General features: G+C 54.8%; 1 long non-coding RNA gene across 3 annotated transcripts; it reads left to right on the top strand.

Moving 5' to 3' along the window:
- The first annotated feature begins 3,262 nt into the window (after positions 1 to 3,262).
- On the top strand, positions 3,263 to 14,488 carry LOC124248861 (uncharacterized). Of its 3 annotated transcripts, XR_006891163.1 has the most exons (5): positions 3,263 to 4,140; positions 5,144 to 5,227; positions 6,341 to 6,432; positions 6,610 to 6,911; positions 12,572 to 14,488. It is a non-coding gene; the product is annotated as an uncharacterized LOC124248861 (long non-coding RNA). The 3 variants fall into 3 exon arrangements; XR_006891162.1 differs by having other exon boundaries at positions 3,263 to 5,227; positions 6,731 to 6,911; XR_006891161.1 differs by having other exon boundaries at positions 3,263 to 5,227.
- The last annotated feature ends 213 nt before the right edge of the window (positions 14,489 to 14,701 follow it).

The following is a 14,701-nucleotide window of genomic DNA, read 5'->3' as shown; positions in this document are numbered from 1 at the left end:
GTCGCCTCGCCGCCCGCCCCGCCGCCTCGGCGCCTCCTCACCGCCGCCCGACGGAAGGCCTGCGCGGACCGGCGAGCGAGCGGCGGCGGCGGCGGCGGGCCGGGGGGTCTGAGGGGAGCGCGGGGGAGGAGGGGCCGCCGCAGCCACATCCGGGGCCTCCCGCCGCACGCCCCGCCCCCGCACGCTCGCCGCCCATTGGCTCGCCGCGCCGGCCTCCCTTTAAATATGGCCGCGCCGCCGGCCCGGGCAGGCCTTCCCCAGCCCTCCGCCCCTCTGCTCGGCCGGCTCCCGGCGGGCCCCGCGCGGGCTGGGAGCACGAGACCCGGCGGGCGGGCCTGGGGGAGGGGTGGGAAGCGGGCGGGGCGGAGCGCGCGTGCGCCGGCTGGGAGGGGCCAGAAAGCAGAGGGGCGGGGCGGGAGGCGCGTGCGCCGGGAGGGGGCGGGGCGCCAGGCCCCGCCCGCCGCGCGTGCCGGCCCCGCCCCAGGCCCCCGCTCTGCGAGCCTGCGGACGCAGTCCCCTGGCCTCAGTTTCCCCTCTGCCGAAGCGTGCCGGGACAGCTTTGTCCACCCTGGCTGGGAGGCCGCCGGGCCAGGTTCCGCCCTCACTCTCTTCGTCTCCAGCACCGGCGGGTTGGGATCCTTGCTCGCGGGGCGAAGGCGGGGACCGTGGGTCCCTGCCCCGGGGGACGAAGGCGGAGGCCGGGGTCGCTGCCCCGAGGAGTGAAGACAGGATAGGGGGACTGGGGTTCCTGCCCCAGGTGGTGAAGGCGGGGACCGGGGATCCCTGCTCCGAGGAGTGAAGATGGGATAAAGGGACTGGGGTCCCTGCCCCAGGTGGTGAAGGCGGGGACCGGGGATCCCTGCCCCGGGGGGCGAAGCTGGGGCCGCGCTCCGGGCGTGGGGCGCAGTGGTAGCTGCGGGTAACGAGCCCTTCCGGCGCGTCAGCCACTAAATATAACGTGCTGAGCGCATCTTCTCCTTTAATCCTGCCCCTCCCCCAAACCTGCGGTGGCGTTCCATGTCCCTTAAAATAAATCCCAGCCCGCCACCAGAGCCTCAAAGCCGGGTCTGACCTGGCCTGCCTGCCGCCTTGCCCGAGGCCTCGCTGTGAAGTGCAGAAATGGGCCCGCCCCTCTCCCCTTGGCTCAGACCCCGCTCTTCCCTGCGCCGCGCTTCGCTCCGGTAGTGATCATGTGTGCGCCTGTGCGCTTGCTTTTTTTCTGTCTCTCCCTCTTGACCGTGCACATCAGATCAGGGACCAATACCGCGTCCTGAAAAAAACGTGGTGGGGACTAGCACTTGACGAAAGTGAAACAATTAGATAGGAAATACCAGAGATCATTCCATGCAGTGAGTAAGTGTCGCTCTGTGAAGCATTTATTTCACGTGTGTATTTATTTACGCGGGCACTTGGTCCATATGTAAAATGTATTTCTGACCGTGAGTGCCAGACAAAAAAGTGACAGTCCCTGCGGAGAGCAACTTACCTGCCATGCAAGATAGGCGTCGCGACTCCCAGCCTCACAAAGGAGGAAACTGAGACCCAGCACAGGACAGTGCCCCCCAGGCACGTGGCAGGCTCCTGCCCTTTGTGAAACCCCCTGGTCCCACCAGCACCCCGCAACATCCAGGAAGAGAAGAGTAATGAGTTCGAGAAAAGGGAGCAAAGAAGAAGCAGAAGAGAAGATGGAAAAGCCTTTATACTTTACCTGTGAAGATTTACCTGTACATTCCAGAATTGCTTCTTGGCTCCTGGAAAACCGCGCTGGTGAGGAGAACAGGGACAGCACAGCCAGAGTTAGCCCAGCCCCAGTAAGAGAGATCTCCAAGATGCGGCATCTTGCCCCTAGAAGTGAAATAGGACTCTCCCTTAGCACAGCACACCTTCCCCGGGGGCGCACCTGTCTGGAGTAGATGCTGCCCTAGCTCTCCTGAGCACCTCAGCAACCGTCTGGCCTGATGGTCCCCCTGGCACAGCTGAGGTCTTCCCCTGACTTTCCAGGTCCAGACCGTGATTCCCCAAGGTCACAGGTTCTATGCCTCACACCTCCTGGTTTCTGAGCCACAAGCCTTTGTGTGTGTTGTGGGTGGGGATGCATTCTTCACTAATAGGAGCTGATTCTATCTTGGAAGGGGGATCTGGATCCTGAGCCGCAGGATCAGGGCAGGGTGCAGTTCCCAGAGACTCTAAGAGCCCACCAGGCTCCTGGGTGTGCATTTGGGTGGTTTCCTGAGAACATTAGACACAGTGCAAATGCCCAGGCAGGGCAAAGGCTAAAAATACCCTCAGTGCACAGGTCCAGGAATGCTGGCCCTGCCATTCATTCCTTGGTGTCCTGCCTGAAATGGAGGGTGCTTGCGAAAGGTCTGAGAAGGGGAGCGGTTGTGTGGACCTAAACTTGACCCAGGCATCCATTGGTGTGGCTTGTTTTCCAGCCAGGGGCGCAGCCATCCAGCACCTCCCTAAACAGCTCTTCATAGTGCCCACCCACTCGGCAACCACTGAGCCTTAGACTTTTGAGCTAAGGAATATGGAGAGAGGAGCTGAGAAGCTAGAAAACCCTGGGCAGGTCAGACTCCCTGCCTCAGTTTCTCTGTTTGCCAAATGGTGATTATGGCTACCCTGCCCATCTCACTGGTGGGCATGAGGACCCCAGAAGACAATGCCTGAGAAGGGCTTTGAGAGGGGCCCACGCATGGGAGACTGGGTGTGCAGAGGACCACAGAGGCAGCTGGTGAAGTTTCCACTGCAGCCCTGATCACTTACTAGGCGCCTTCAGTGTGTATGAAGGAGAGTGAAGCAGTCCCTAATAAGGCTAGGTGTGAAAATGTGGACACGGGACCCTGCCCTGGGTTCCATCTCCAGTCTAGCTGGGGTCACACAGCCAGTGTCCTGCAGCAGGTAAGGAGCACCTTGCCACAGAAAATAATTTGGTGACTCTAATGTGCATCTGAGAGAGAGTGACTGGCACGACTGTTGATTTCACAGGCATTGCTGCTTAGTAGGAACTAAGTAGAGCAGGTGAGTTGATTCAAAGACGTGTTAATGGTAGATAGCTGGTCCACAGATAAAGCAGAAATCGGGTGGTCTGAAGTGTGGGAACGTGCCTGTCCTCTCCTCTCCTTCAGGACCTGGCACACAAGAGGGCCAGATGCTCACCCCACTGGGAGAGAGCCCTCGCCCACCTACAGAGGGCGAGCAGCCAGGAGAGAGCTGAGGCATTGCAGGTGGGCTGGGTGGGGAGGTCAGGGCTGGCTTTGAAGGTGTCACTTACTAGGACGTCTTCCAGGCAGGGACAGAGGCTGGGAGGCCCAGGGAGGGTGTGTTCAGGGCCTTTGACCCACACGTGTGGCCAGGAAGCAAAGACAGGAAGGAGAGCCGAGTTGATCTTGCACAGCCAGGAATTCTCCCCGAGGTCTGACCTGCTTTCTGTGAATCCTGTTGAAATCCATTTCCTCTCCCCCAGGGCCCTTCAGGGCTGTTTTCCCTGGAGGCTCTGGGAGCACCAGTGGGTGCTCATGTGACTTCATGCATCTTCACCCCTTCTTTCCTCTTCTGTCTCCACCTCCTCTCTGCCTCTTCCTCCGCCCCTTCTCCCCTCCCCCTAGACAAGCTTTCAGGTTTAGGGGAGCTGTGGAGTGATGGGGACATGCTGTGGGGAGTAAAAGAGAAGTGTGTTCGGATCCAGACCCAATAAAGCAGCCTCAGTCCACCTTTCCAGGTCTAGGTAGATGGGAAAGCTGAGCAGAGTGGGTGGGAATCTGGCAGACCCAGACATTGGGTCCCCAAGTGTCAGATTCTAACAGGGCTGGCCCGGGAGCCACCCCTCAGAAATGCAGAGTGAAAACGCTTAGAGGCCCTGGAAACAGAAAAATGGGCCGTCATGCAGGCTGGTTTGCTCTTCTCTCCTGGTTGCAATTAGGCGTCTGCTACCCAGGGCTTTGAGAGTTCGTAAACATCTTGGCAGGACACGTTCCCAGGGCCCTTAGCCTTCGCTGACCACCCATGGCTGGTCCAGCAGGCCTGGCTGGAATCCTGGCCCCGTGCCTCCTGGTTGTGGCCTCTCCTCACTTTTCCGACCTTAGCTTTCTAGCATGAAGATCCTGCCTCAGAGAGATGCTATGGAGATGGAAAGTGCAGGTGAGTGGCTTGTGCCAGACAGACCAGTGCATGGGAAGAACCCACTTTATGTCTCATCCTGGATCGCAACGTCTGCTCGCCGAGAGCCAGTGTGTGCGAGCCATTCACAGAGCCAAAAGGGAGTTAGGGACCAGGAAGGACTGAGAAAGCTTATGGGTCCCCTGCCCTCAGGACCACAAACAAGGCCACCCTCACCCAACCCAGGAGGCCCTCCCCACCTCTTCCCTCTGCCTGGGGCTCCCTCACCCCTTCATTTAGGGAAGAAGAGGTGTCCAGGCTGGAGAGATTGACGGAAGGAGCAGCTTCACAGACCAGTTGCCTCTGGTGGGGGCGGTGCACTGGGGTTGGCTCCCACCCCACACCAGCAGGGGTGGGCTGCTGAGAGCAGGGGTGGGAGGGAGGCAGCGCAGGCAGGTTGCCGTGGGGAGGCGAGGATCGAATGGGGAAGCAGACGGCCTAGAGGCACACCTCGTGGGCTACTCCTGGTTCCCTCCACCCTGGGCTGTGAGTCCCTCGGTGCTTCCAGCCACTGTGGAATGGGACTGCCAGCAGTGCCACCAGGCTTCTCCCGGGGCAGGGTGCCGTTGGCAGCAGTGATGGGGAGGCCAGCAGCTGGGGTGCTTCCCCCCGCCCCCCATCATCCTAAGAGCTCTTCCACCACTGGCCTCGGGTTATAGCACAGAACCTGCAGGCAGGGAGCACACCAACATCCTTTGTCCTGCACAGCTTGCAGCAGCCGCCAGAACCTCAGGCAGGGGGTCTGCCCAGCCGATCTGCTGGCCACCTGGGCCTTGCCTCCTGGCAGTTCCCCAGGGGAGAAGGGAAACAATGGAAGTCACCAAGGCCATGGGCAAGGGGAAGAGGGATGTAGGGTCCTGTGATTCCCCTGAGTGCACCACCTTGCTCCATTGGGTCTGTTTTTATCTATCAATAAAAGAGAGTTCTAAGAACCAAGTGGCGATGTGTATATCTGTTCACCAGTACTGGAACGTTTTCACAGCAGAATCGGAAACCCCCATGACTGCTTGCAGGAGATGGATCACTCATGGAGGCATATGCCGTGATGGAAGATTCTGGGACACCACGTGTGAGTAGACTGTGGCTGCACAGACAGGGTGGTGAGAGAAAGAGACACAGAGAGTCACAGACAGGCAAAACACACGCAGGCTGTTAGACATCAGGATGGTGGTCCCCCAGGGCCTGATGGCTGGAAGAGGCCTGGGGGCTTTCAGTGGCCAGCCATGGGTGTTGGCTACACAGATGCATTCCATTTGTGAAAATTACCTGGGCTGAACACTTGTGACCTGAGCACTTTTGTGCACATGTATGTTACACTTGAATAGAAAGTAAACACTGAGACCAATTCATCATGCTCTTACTAAGTGGCCACCGCGGCCAGTGTTTACTGAGCCCCACTCTGTGCCAGCCCCAGTGCCTGCCCGGCCATGCGTTCTCCATAACCTCCCTCCCCAGCCCTGGGAGTGTGATGCTACACCTTCAGAGGTGAGGAGACCCGCCCGGGCTAGGTGCTCGGCCAGGGTCACACCGCCAGCCAGTGGCAGGGCTTCAGTTCTGATCTAAGCCTGCCAGCTGCTGACCTGGACGCCCTGCCTGTGGCCCTCGTTGCTCAGCCCTGGGAGACAGAGAGCAGAAGTGAGTTCTGCACTCAAGGAACGCATGCCCTGCAGGTCCCCAGATGTAAACTGTCCTGAGGCTGGGGCTTGGCACCGGGGGTGGGGTGGGGGCGGTGGGGGGGGGGGGGGGGAGGCAGTTACGTCTTCAAGGCTCTCTTGCGTTCTGTCCTCTCTTGACTCCATGCAAAAGGACACAGAATGCGTCCTAAGGAGTTGACATGGTAACCCAGAGGCCTACTTGGGGAGCATCCTAGGATGTGAACTCCAGGTCAACTCCAAGGCTGGACACTTGTCTTGGCACCTGCCTGATGCTACACGAGTGCTGGCCTGGCAGAACCACAGCCCCAGGGATGAAGTCACATAAATAAAGAAGTGGTGGCCGAGGCCGGGAGAGACAGTGCAGGCTCCCAAAGCCAGTCCTCCATGAGCCAACTTCAGGGCTCCTCATCTGTGTGCTAAGACACTTTCACCGCCCAGCAAAGGGCTGGGGTGCGCGGATGAAAAGCATTCTCCCAGCCTTATCATGTACGCTTTTCAAACACAGGGGTATTTTTTCTCTTGTTAAGGTCTGACTTGTTCACGCCAGAAACTTTCGCTTCCATGGCTGCCCTAACCACCCTGAAGGCAAAGCCTGGATTAAGTCACCGGGTGGCAAGAGGTAATGCTCACTAGGAGCCTGCCAGCACCTCACACATCCAGGCAGACATTTGCCGCCATGCCCATGACAGAGGGCGGGCGGGCGGGGGCGTGTGTAGCAGAAGGGGCAGCGTGTGGGGGTGCTGACAAGAGGGCTGTCCTACAAGAAGACGGTTTCCCAGTCCAGGGTTGCCTCCAGCTTTTCCAGCAGGTCCCAGCAGCTGGATGGGGAGGACGGCGCCTGAAACACCTGTCCCGGGGCTAGTGTTGTTCATACAAGCAGTCGCAGACGTACAAGAGTGCGTATTTGTCTTTCCAAGCACCGGACCGTGAGAACCACACTTGCCTTGGGAATCTTGCTGGGTTTGGGGCGGCATTTTCAGACGGCCTTCACCGCACCTCGGAACCTCGGGAGAGCATTCCAGAGTCTGCCTCTTTCCATGCTGCGCTGGACCGGAACTCGGGCCTTGAATCTCCTTGTTTGTTTAGAACATTATTGAGGTATTACTCACATACCATAATATTTACCCATTTAAAGTGTACAGTTCAAAATTAAAAGAAAATAAAGTGTACCGTTCAGTGATGTTCAGTATAGTCACAAAGTTGTGCAACCATCACCACTGTGTAATTCCAGAACGTTTTCCTCACCCTCCCAAAAACCCTGTACCCATTAGCAGTCACTCCGCACCCGCGTCTCCCCTGAGACCTAGGCAACCACCATGGATTTGCCTGTTGTGGATATTTCACGTCAAGGGAATCTGACACTCTGTTGTCTTTTGGGACTGGCTTCTTTCACTTAGTATATGTTTATAACTGTTTTCAAGGCTCGTCCACATTGTAGCACGTATCAGTACTTTGTTTCTTTTTTTTCTTTCTTTTTTATTTTTATTTTTTTTGGTGAGGAAGATTGTCCCTGAGCTAACATCTGTTGCCAATCTTCCTCTTTTTGCTTGAGGAAGATTGTCCCTGAGCTAGCATCTGTGCCCGTCTTCCTCTATTTTCTATCTGGGACGCTGCCACAGCATGGCTTGATGAGCAGTGTGTAGGTCTGTGCCCAGGATCCAAACCCACGAACCCTGGGCCACCAAAGTGGAGTGTGCAAACTTAACCACTGTGTCACCAGGCCAGCCCCAGTGTCTTCGTTTCTTTTTATGGCTGAATGACATCCTGTGGTATGATGTTGCTTATGTATTCCTCAGTTGATGGACGTTTGCGTGGGTTCCACTCTTCAGCTCCTCTGAATCATGCTGTACACGTTTGTGTACGAGGGCTTGTGTGGACATTTGTTTTCATTTGTTCCAGGTTTATACCGCGGAGTAGGATTGTTTGCTCACGTGGTGCCTCTGTGTTTAACTTGTGACAGGCTACCAGACTGTTTTCCAAGGTGGCTGCCCCACTTTATATTCCCACAGCAACGTGTGAGGGGAGCCCAGTCCTGCTTTGATGTTACCTGGGGACAGGGCGTGGGCGGCTCAGCAGTGCTGACCCTCGTTCAGGGAAGAGAGTCATTTCCCTGCTCAGATGAGTGCCTCAGCACCAAGTGTCCATCTCTGTTGGCAGTTGCCCTTGGGGCAGACTTTCCTGCTCAGATGAGCAGAGCAGATAGAGCATTCTTTCCTGATAGGCACTGGGACAGGGCTGGCAGCCCCCTCCTGGGAAAAGCTGTGCTTGGCTTGCCGCACCCGCAGCCCGCCTTTTATCTTAGCCAGTCCCTGGCCCCTGGGACGCTGGCATGCAGCCCAGAACCCCCAGGTCCTACCAGTCCCAGTCTTCAGGCCTGCTGCTCCCGTCCCTGCCCTCATACTCGCAGCCCACGCATTCTAATTTCTGAGAAGAAAAATAAGGTCCATTCAGCAAACACCTCGAAGTGAGTGTTCCAAGGAAAATAACAGAAGTTGAAATACAGAGTTGCTGAGCGTGTGCTGGGCATTGTGCGAAGCGGCTCGCAGGCCTGTCTGATTCTCGCAGCGGCCCTCTGAAGTGGGTTCTATAGTTACCCCGTTTCATAGACAGGAGACAAGGACAGGGCCAGATAAGGAACATGCCCACCGTCCCAGCAGAGCCAGGGTGCAAACCCAGGTTGGGGAAGCCATGGTCTCCAGCATGGTATTACGTGTCCTCCTTGAATATTTGCTGAGTGAATAAATGAACCTTCCCTGGCTATGCTGTCTGGTGTCACATAAAGGCCAAGTGAGAGGGTCACGGGCTGTTTTCTCCAGGAAGCAGATGCTGAGACAAGTGAGGGTGCAAATATGGTCTATGGGGTAATACCCGTGAGGGCAGACCTGGAGGACGTCAGGTGGGGCTGGGAGCTGTCGGGCCTCCCTGCAGACCTCACAGAGCCTCTGCCCGCCCAGCAGGAGCTCTGAGTCCAGTGGAGGAGTCCCACGCTGGCAGAAATGGCCAGGCCCTAGTACCTTGCTCGGTCACTGGCTGGGGCCACCCTGCGAAGGGCTCTCCGTCAGTGAATTCTGAGGCAGACCCTAAGGCTCTACTGGCCACAGGCGGCCAGCTAACCCCTGTCACGGTTGGGTAGCAGGTCCCTTTTGGAAGGGAGATCCGTGTGGCTGCAGTCTGCCCCTTGTGCAGCAGGTTCTCTCCCCAGTGCGTGTGGGGGCTCCTCCCAGGTGCCCCGGCTTCTCTTCTGGGGGAGACTTAGTGGGGGGCAGGCAGATGAGCCCCGTGGCTGCTGCTGGTCTCAGGGCCTCAGCGGGCGCTCATCCCCTCCCTCCTCCACTCTCCAGCCTACACCCACCTCGGCTGTCACCCCTGCAGGTTTGGGGACCTTCCTGGAGGCATGACTCCTACCCTCGTTCCTGAGGTTCTGAGCCCCCTTTCCTGTTCCTTCTCAGGCTGGGGTAGCTGCACTGTCCATTCACGGTCCCAGTCGTGCAGTGGGCACGGTGGCGTCAAGAGGGCATGAGTACAGGGCCCCATCCTGCAGGTACCCTGTCCCCATCTTGGTGGTAGATGCTGGCCGAACCTCGCGGCTCCTCTGGGAGTCAGCTCCTTTCCTCCAGTATTGGCCAGCTGTGCTGTGACTTAACTCTGCTGACAGGCCTGGTGGCCCAGAGAGGCACCTGTTTTCTCGTGGAATAGAGAATTCTCCATTGTTTCCCCACAGGGGGGGAGGGCTGGCTCCTGTGGGGGTGGGGGTGGGGGGGTTGGGGAGTAGGCTGCATCTGCAAGCTCAGATGGTTCAGAGCTGTCTGAGGAGTGAAACTCTTTGTGCATACCTTCAGGTCCCCACCCCCTGGGGGGACCCTGGGGGTCCCAACCTGGGCCCTGACATTGGCTTAACAGTCGTGCCTCAGCTGAGCGCTCAACCGTCTGAAGCTCAGCCACTCTGGCTACCATTTCGGGATTTGAACTTGAGCTTTTCCGCTCTTCTGCCTGAGATGAGGGCTTCTTTGAAGCTGCTAATGAGACTTGTTGGCTCGGGGCACTTAGTTTTCAGTTGTTAATTGCCCTCAGCTTGTCATTATTGTCTCTAAGTCAATGTAGCTTCTAAGTCAATGCAGCTTCCTTAACAACCCTCCAATTCCATTATCCCCGCCTCCTCTACTTTTCAAACAACTGAATCAGTTTGAGCCTGACCCTGGGTTTGCTGCTGGACCAGCCAGTGGCCAGCGCAGCCCCCTCCACCAGCCCCTCTGCCAGCCCCTTCTCCCGAGTCATCCCCAGGAAAAGTGTTAGCAATGGGGCCTGGCCCAGGCTGTGTGTGCACCACCCCGCACCAGAGATGGGGTCCTCCTTCCTGACCGAGTGGTGAGTGATCCAGTCCGAAAACCCATTTTACCGCCTGCTTTCTTGGACCACTCCACTCCTAGTCCCAACATGACAGATTCTCCAGGAAGCAGATGCTGAGGTGGAGTTGGGAATGCAAAAGGTTTCTTGGGAAGTCCCACCTTCGAGAGGAAAAAGGGAGGCAGCACAATTAGGCAGGAGGGACCATGGACTGTGATGCGCCAGCCCAGAGGGCAGCACTGGAGCACACTGCCCGTTGGAGATGTCCCATGTTGGGCAGAAATAGCTGTCCTTGTCCCACTGCCTTGCTAGCAGTGGCTGAGGTCGCCAAGAAGAGCATGACCTGGGTTTGAAGCTAAAGCTAGAGATGCCAGTTCACCCCATTCCTTGCAGCTGGACAGCGGTCCTTTCCTGAAAGGGATCGGAGCGGAGAGGCTGATCAATATTGGTGGAATCCATCCCTCTTGAGGGAGGTCCTCAGCATCGTCACCATGCGCCATTTTGTGAAGAGTAACATACCCCCTTTAGGAGACTGGCATGATCCTCACCCTCTTCTGTGAAACTAGGCTTTCCCCAGATGTGGAGCATCTTTTCATGTCCTTATTGGCCACTTGTCTGTCTCCTTTGGAGAAATGTCTATTCAGAGCCTTTGCCCATTTTTAGATTGGGTTATTTGTCTTTTTATTAGTAAATTGTGATAGTTTTTTGTGTATTCTAGATACAAGTCTCTTCTTGGTATGATTTGAACTTTTTCTTCCTTTCTGTGGGTGTTACCGCCCGAGGGGGGTCGTCTGCCCACCGCAAGACATGCCAGTAGTCAGGAGGCAAGATGGTAGGAGAGAAAGGGTTCTATTACAGCTTCCTAGCAAGAGGGAAGATGGCCGACTACTGTCCAAAAGAACCATCTTACAGAATAAAGACTGGAGCCCAGTTATGGAGGGGGCTGGTCTCTGGGCAGGGGCAGACATCTGGTGCCAGTTCCTGGTTGTCCTTTGTTTTTCTGGATGTGCATCAGAGACTGGGGCGAAGTCCTATACCCTGATCTTTCAGTTGTCATTGATGATGGCCATCGGCATAGACTCGCTGCCTGGGGGTCTCACATTCCTAAGGAAATCAAAGGAACAAAATTATGGACTTATAGCAGCTGGGAGGGGCCATAAAATCTACAGAGCCTTCAAATCCCCGGGAGACAGACCCTTACTCATCTAGGCAAGATTCAAGGGGCTGGTGAGTCAGGGTTAGTTAATCAGACAGAAGTCGTTCAAAGTTACAATATGATTTCTTTTCTATGATATGGCTTCCCTCACATCAACCTTGTGTTGAGCGGTATCAGGAGGAGTTGTCTTTTCACTTTCTTGATATTGTCTTTTGAAGCACAAAAGTTTTTAATTTTGATGATGCCTAAGTTGTCTCTTTTTGTTTTCATTGCTTGTGCTTTTGGTGTCGTATCTAAAAAGCCGTCACCCAATCCAAGATTTATGCCTGTGTTTTCTTCTAAGAGTTTTATAGCCTTTGCTCTCACATTTAGGTCTTTGATCAATTTTGAGAGAATTTTTGTGTCTAGTGTAAGATATGGGTCCAGCTTCATTGTTTTGCACATGGTTATCCAGTTTTCCCAGCACCATTTATTGAAAAGACTGTCCTTTCCCCATTGAATCATCTTGGCACCCTTCTCAAAACTCATTTGACCAAATCTGTCAGGGTTTATTTGTGGGTCCTCTATTCTAGTCCATGGTCTGTATGTCTGTCCGTATGCCAGTACCACGCTGTCTTGATTATTATAGCTTTGTAGTAAATTTTGAAACCGGGAAGTGTGAGTCTTCCAACTTTGTTCGTCTTTTTCAAGATTGTTTCGGCTGTTCTGAATCCCTTGAATTTTCATACGAATTTAAGGATCAGTTTGTCAGTTTCTGCAAAGAAGCCAGCTGGGCGTTTGGTAGGGATTGTATTAAATCTGATATACCAGTGGCATCAGGGAAATGCAAATGAAAATCATTCTGGGAGGTATTGCCCTCTTAACAATATTTGGTCTTCCAATCCACGAACATGGGATATCTTCCCATTTATGTAGGTCTTAATTTATTTCAACAACGTATTTTAATTTTCAGAATATGTTTTGTACTTCTTTTGTTAAATTTACTCATGAGTATTCATGGAATTATTTTCTTAATTTCATTTTTCTTTTATTCATTGCTGCTGTATAGAAGTATAATTGCTATTTGAATACTGATCTTGTGTCCTGCAACCTTGCTGAACTCATTTATTAGTTCTAATAGTTTTTCGTGGCATTCTCAGGATTTGCTATCCTACAAGATCATGGTATCTGAAAATAGAAGTAGTTTTCCTTCTTCCTTTCCAGTCTTGATGTCCCCTGTTTCATTTTCTTGCCTAATTGTCAGCCTCTTTGTTTACAGATGGGGCTCGGAGAAGACAAGTGACTTGCTGGCTTGCACAGTTGGAGACTGGTGGTTGAGACTGAAGCCCTGCTGGGTGGAACTGTCTGCTGCCTCCCTGGCCCTTCCTTCCCACCCAGGTCCATGGCCTCTTGCTCCCATGCCCTTTCCCTGGAGTCCTGTGAGATGAAGGCCTGGTATGGCCATGAGAATGGGTAGGCCCCAGGGTGCTTTGACATTTCTAGTAAAGCCTGTAGGGACCCCTTTTTCCCCCAGTGGGACCCTTTGGAGTCTTATGACCTCAATGGCCTCCCACTGGGAGACACTGACCCTCACTTGTCAACAAATGGCGGGCCAGATCCTCAGTGACTTACAGCAAAATCAGATCCCTCGTCAGATATGGCTCTGCGAGATGGAACTCTCAGGAGCGCTGGTCAATTCTGTGCCTGAGCCAGTGCGCTGTCTCCCCCTGGAAGCCACACCAGGGTCAGAAGGTGACCTGACTCTGAGCCTGGGCAGGCAGGAGTCAGCAGGTGCATGTGACAGCCTGATACACCCCTCCCTTCAGGGCAGTTGGACGGCAGTAGAGTCCAGGCCAGCACCCCTCTGCCTTCCTAGGAGAGCCTTTCCTGGGGTCCTGCAGACCCCCCACCCTCTTTCAGCACATCCTGCCCTCCTGCTGAGTCCAGGGCAGAAATTCCCAGTGCTCCCAGAGGTGGTACCCAGGTCAGTGGGATTGAAATGATGTATGCAGGTGGTTGTGGGAGATGGGCCAAGGGTGCACTGTGGGAGGGAACCCCCTCTGGGAGAGCTCAGAGGGGCATCTCGTGCTATGGAGCCCAGAGCCCCAGACTGCCCTGAAGCAACACCCCCAGAGTTTGAGCACTGCTGGTGTACGGGGCATGGCAGCTCCGGGGGGCAGAATCTGGGATCTGTCAGCTGCAGCCTCAACCAGCTGGGCGTGCTGGGTGGTCCCATGAGCATGGGGAGCCTCGGGCTCCCCTCCAGCACCCCTCCCTGGGCTCGGTGTACCTTCTACGACAGCACATGCCATGGGAGCTAAAGCTGGTGTTGCTGTTACTGCGTAGTTCTGTGCCACAGTCCTGTGCTCCCTTCCAGAGAGTGTGGCAAGCCTGGAGTGGGGAGGAAGGGTCCTGGACCCAGATGACAAGGCACAAGGCACGGTCGCAGACACCATGACATTTAGCCTTCGACACATCTGCTGAAGCAGGGCTGTGCAGATAAAGAAACTGAGGCTTCATGGTTAAGAGGGTACATCGACTTTGGAGTTAGGCAGAGCCAAGTTTGCATCCTGGCTCTGCATCTTCCCAGCTATGGGAACTTGGTCAAATAACTTAACCTCGGTATGCCTCAGTGTCCTCGTCTGTAAAATGGGAACAACACAGCATTGTATTTAAAGGGCTCTTTTGAGCATTAGTGGAAGTAATGTTTGCAAAGTGCTTTAGCACAGGGTAAACACTCAAAGCATGTTGGCTAGTTGTTTCTGTGAGAAAAAGACAACTTCACAGAGTTGTGCAGGGGCCGTAAAGAGAAGGCCTCTGGAAGACATAAACCAGCACTGACAGGCAATTTGCATTGCAAGAGGACTGTTTCGAAGGGAGGAAGACCAGTCAGGAGGCGTTGCATTCAGCATTTCAGGTGGTAATAGGGATGGAAAAGAGAGGGTAGAGTTAAATATCTAGGATGTAACATTGATAGGATTTTGTGACTGAGTCGGGGAAAATGAGAGAGAGTGAGGAGGTAAGTGTATTGGTGACAGGACAGTTACAAAGTGATCGGTAGTATGACCCTGTATCAACAGGCTATTGGCAAATGCACTTTAGGTCAAGATGATCTTAGAGGTGTTTTGTCTTGTTGAGAAATACAGCCTAAAAAAGACTGATGTGTTTGAATATATAAATTAAATACAGATAACAAAAAAAAAAAAAGAAAAGAAACTGAGGCTTCACTGGCCGTTTCATGTCCTGCCTGGGGCAGCCCAGAGCCAGTCGAGGGACTGTCCCAAGCTGCACCCCCACCCCAAAGCCTGGCTCGAGGAGGGGACTAGGAGGGGACACGGGGTGGCTGCACTACTAGGGGTGCCCAGGCAGGCGGGGAGGGAGCCTTCTGCTGGTGGGCAGGAATCCTCTC

This window comes from Equus quagga, chromosome 12 (assembly GCF_021613505.1).
Source record: "Equus quagga isolate Etosha38 chromosome 12, UCLA_HA_Equagga_1.0, whole genome shotgun sequence".
Taxonomy (NCBI): Eukaryota; Metazoa; Chordata; class Mammalia; order Perissodactyla; family Equidae; genus Equus; species Equus quagga.
Note: the sequence above shows the minus strand (reverse complement) of the source record. Positions and strands in the feature narration are given on the sequence as shown.